This window comes from Crocodylus porosus, unplaced genomic scaffold (genome assembly GCF_001723895.1).
Source record: "Crocodylus porosus isolate Cpor-Errol unplaced genomic scaffold, CroPor_comp1, whole genome shotgun sequence".
NCBI classification, from domain to species: Eukaryota; Metazoa; Chordata; order Crocodylia; family Crocodylidae; genus Crocodylus; species Crocodylus porosus.
This window is the reverse complement of record NW_017728886.1, coordinates 269,302,615-269,307,080: the sequence shown is the minus strand read 5'-3', so window position 1 is coordinate 269,307,080 and position 4,466 is coordinate 269,302,615. Positions and strand designations below refer to the sequence as shown.

Below are 4,466 nucleotides of genomic sequence, written 5' to 3'. Positions count from 1 at the left end.
AAAATGGGGGTAAACCTTAAACCCAGCAGAGTTAAGGCTCAATGAGCAATGCTTTGAGATTCTCAGGGAAAGCATTTATTTTCCACAAAGGTGGCTGGGCTTTGATACGTTTAGTGTGGAACAAATTATAACGTTTCAGTGCTGTGCATCCCTGATATATTATAGTAGGGCAGGAACAACCTCCATTCTAGCTGCGCTTCTAAAATATTTTCCCTATTTTCTTTGCTGTGACGCACAGCCCCCGGGGCCAAAAGAAAAAAAGAATTCGAAGAAATCCAAAGAAAAGCCCTTGCAAGAAAACATCATCAGCAGGTAACTTCTAACGAGGTGGCACAGCCAAGGTCAGGAAAATGTCTCTTAGTTCGGTGTTTTAAAAGTGTTTTTCCTGTTTATAAATGGCAGGTAAGTGATGGGGGGTGGCGGGGGCACATGACCCAAGGGAACTGGGATAAATTTTAATCTACTTGAACCATCAGAGAAAGTTGGTAGGTAGTTGGGGAAAGAAATGGAGTTGGGTCTACTGTGCTTCTCTCTCCTACAGCCCTTTTGCTTGATTTCAACTCCTTGTTTTTTTGTCGATTTGTGCTTGTTTTTTGCTAAGAAGCTCTCTGAAGCAAGAGGTGGCTGTGGAGAATGAAGTCTCCGGCCAGAAGCCAGAAGAGAAGCCAAAGGATCCAGAGGTGGAGAAAGTCAAGCGTAGACAGGTAAGTCTCTCATGCCTTCGAGAACTCGTGACAAATGCTATTTTAGGCTGTGTGTGGTATAGAGCAAAGGAGTGGAAGCTCCTAATAGGAGGGGATCAGTTGGTTCTCCTGTAGATTGGGTGCAATGTGTGCCATGCATCTGCTCAGACCTGTGGTATAGAGTGGAATGAATATATAAGTTGAAGTGCATGCAGATACACCCCCTTGGATTCATAGCAGGTTAACCAGGGCTGCGTTGCAACTGGGCTTTCCTTTAGAGGGAGACGGGTGATGAAAATAGCTGTGATGCTAGGGACTGGAGCAGAGCAGCTGCCCCCCTGCAAGCCCTGGCACGGAGCTGTGCTGCTGGACACGCCATCTAGTTGAGAAGAGAAAAAGCCAAGGGCCTGGCAGTGTCCATTAGACTCATGTCAGTGCCCTGGCTGGAGTCCAAGCAGGTAATTGCATGGTCTGCTGTAAACGTGAGATTGCTGTCAGGCGATTACATCGGAGCACTGTGCAGGGTCAAATGAACCTGGCTGCAGCTATTTCAGGGCCCGTCTGGCATAATCAAGAGCCTGTTTAGACAAAGCACTAGAACCAGCCCCGCTTTGCACCGGCGATAGATCGGTCTCTGTGCTTAAGAAGGTCAATACTGCATTTGTGCAATGTGCCAGTGACTGGATCTGCGCCGTGCCATTGCCAAGGCACCGGGTCTTTGCCTCCATTCTCTTGGGTCCCTGGGTAGTGTGAAAGGAAACAGCTTTTTTTAAATAACATTTTGTTTCCAGGCCCAGATCAGTTCTGAATTAAGTTCTAAATTTAATAGACTCATAGAAAATGAGGGTTGGGAGGGACCTTAGGAGGTCGCATCTAGTCCAACCCCTGCTTAAAGCAGGACCAGCCCCAACTACATTATCCCAGCGAGGGCTTTGTCTACCTGGGTCTTAAAATCCTCCATGGATGGAGACTCCACCACCTCTCTGGGTAACCTGTTCCAGTGCTTTACTACCCTCCTAGTGAGAGTTTTTCCTAATATCCAACCTCAACTTCCCTTGCTGCAGCCTGAGCCCATTGCTCCTTGTCCTGTCATCTGCCCCCACTGAGACCAGCCCAGCGCCATCCTCTTTGCAGCCCCCCTGCAGGGAGGTGAAGGCTGCTGTTCAATCCCCCTCGGTCTTTTCTCTTCTCTGTACTAAACAAGCCCAGTTCCCTCGGCCTCTCCTCATTTCGACTGAGAAGAGCTCAGCCATTCAAGTCTGGGTGGCATTACCACCAGCAAGTATCCTGCCTCCCAGAGTTGTCAGTCTGCAGATCCTCCCAGATCCATGGCAGGCATCCTACATGCAAACCCCAAGCCTGGAGGCCTTGGAGTAGAGGTGCCCCCCAGTCTCACTTGCCCCAAGCCAAAAGCCCGAAGGAGCAAGCTAGAAGGAAAGCCCAAGAGCAACCCCCCATAAATTGTGTAACTGAGATCCTTCCTTTCGATGCATTTGCAGACTCTCGGGGGTCGGCCTGCCTGCAGTGGACAGGACAGGCCTTCACCCTCTAACTACACTGGAGTCATTTCACTGTGGCCTTTAGGTTGTGGGGATTAAAGCCTTGAAGCCTCAAGACTTCCGTGGAAGTCACTAGGACTTTATTAATATTGGAGAACGTTTCTTCCACCCCGAATGAGCGGTCACCATTAGTTGTTGGCCAGTCTCCCCTCTATGCCAATAGAGCTAAACACCAGTTTTTTGAAGGTCCTACCGTTTATCTCCTTCCTCTGTGCAATTGTGCAATTCCAGAGAGGATTGTGAGTTGCAAGGGAGATGCATCCGGAGGCAATGATTGAGCTTGTTGGCAGCGCACACCCTTAATTCATAACCAGCATTAAGATATTGCTCCAGAAGCAGTTGCTTTTAACCTTCTCCCAAAATGTCCACATGATCTTAGCAGACATAGACTTAAAAAAAGAAATTCCTCCCTTCATAACAACCCCCCCACACCACCACCACGTTGCATACCACTTGCTTGAGTGAACTGAATGTCGTAAAGAAATAATGTACCCCTTCAAGGCACTATAGGGAGATGGGGGTTTCTTTCCTGGCTACAGATGGCTTCAGCATCTACTGTGGAGAACTTCAAGGGGAGCCTGGGTGCACACCTTGCTGGGGTTATTTGACCTCTGCAGTCTTTCCCACCTCGAGTAGGGGGGCTGGACCCGATGCTCTGTAAGGTCCTTTCCAGCCCCCGACTTCTGTGAATCTGTGTGCATTCAAATGTGTTTTTATGTCCACTTTTACAGATCCCTGTTTGTGCAGGAGCAAAGGCCGGTTTGTCTTAAACGTTTCGACCACATCGTAAAACTCTGGGGTCCTGTCAGGGTCCTAATTGTATGCAGAGCCTTATCAAAGGCCTTGTTCTTATATTCCCAGCCCACCCCTGGTCTCTGTCCATCTAGCTCCTTTTCCATTCCTCTTCCCCCTCTTTATTCTCCTCCATTGCTGTCCTGGTGTTTATTTCTTCCATCCTTTGTCTATGCTCCATCTCCGTGCTCTTGCCTGAACCATTTTCACACCGCTGCCCCGTTCTCGCCCATTTTCTTCCTCCAGATGCTCCACCTCTGTTGCCTACAGGAAGATGCCATTGATGGAGCTAGGTGTCTAGCTTGTAGCCTTATTGGTCTAGAGGAAAAAGCAATCCAGGGACTCATAGTAGAGATGAGATCTTTTATTAGTCCAATGAGATTTTATGCAAAAAAAATTCTTTAACTGCAAGCTTTTGGTCACAAACACACTTCATCAGGCATCAGAGAAAAGATTGTAAAAGTTCTCCTGATGGAGTAACTGGTGGAGCTGTTACCTTATCATGTCCTAGCTTGGCAGCTGCCTGATCTTATTGCTGTGAGACTAATGTCCCCTTCTGCCACCCTTGCTGGATGTGATGCAGGGGGGCAGGCTGAGACCAGGGTTAGATTGCAAATTCGCTGCATTTGGCCTGCAATTTCCATGCTTCCAAATTTGTTTCTTAGCCATAATAATCTAGGTTCCTTACACAGACAGGTTACCACAGCCTTCACTTAAGTGCCTCTGAAAACCAGAGCGTATATTTAAGTTCCAGAATATGGACTCGAGGGTCCCCGATTTCTGAGAAAATCGGCCCAGGAGAGCAAGTGGGGGATGCTGGGCATGGGGCAGGGTGTTAGATGAGTTGCGTCTCTGTTGCAGGGGGATATTGGGACCATTCAGATGCGGGTTGCATCTCAGGAAACAGATGTTTCATGGTGCCAAAGGTAATGCAATCTCTTTCAGGTGGAGGTGGACTCTATCATGGCCCAGAATCCATTCTCAGGACTGGAGAGTGCCTTGAAGTAAGTAGGGGCTGCTCTCATAGAGGGCAAGGGAACGGTGTTAAACCTCTTGGTGTCATGGGTCTCCAAAGCACTTCTACAGCAGGGTGTATGGGGCTGATGGTGGTGGTAGGATCAGATAGAGGGGTGTTTTAAAAGGGACTCAAATTAGCTCAGAGCCTAGGGGAGCTTCACCGCCAACATCTCCGCAGCACTGTAGGGGGAAGAGGCTGCTGGTGCTTTGTCTACACTAGGGCCCTCATGGCTGGCACAAGTACTAGGAGATCTGTTGGGAGTAGACCGAGTCTAGTACAGACATACCAAAGCTATCATTTTATAGGGGAGTATTAGAAGGCTTTACATGTGGCTGGGTGTTTTTGAGCCTCTCTCATAGGCATTGGGTGATGTCTGCAAACCAGGCTGGGGATTTTGACTGGGATGTGCCACTG

At 48.6% G+C, this 4,466-nt stretch overlaps 1 long non-coding RNA gene across 2 annotated transcripts; it reads left to right on the top strand.

Annotated features, from left to right (window-relative positions):
- Positions 1-237: 237 nt before the first annotated feature.
- LOC109306522 lies at positions 238-4,038 on the top strand. Of its 2 annotated transcripts, none has more exons than XR_002100023.1 (3): positions 238-312; positions 605-704; positions 3,980-4,038. It is a non-coding gene; the product is annotated as an uncharacterized LOC109306522 (long non-coding RNA). The 2 variants fall into 2 exon arrangements; XR_002100025.1 differs by having other exon boundaries at positions 256-312; positions 602-704.
- Positions 4,039-4,466: the final 428 nt, after the last annotated feature.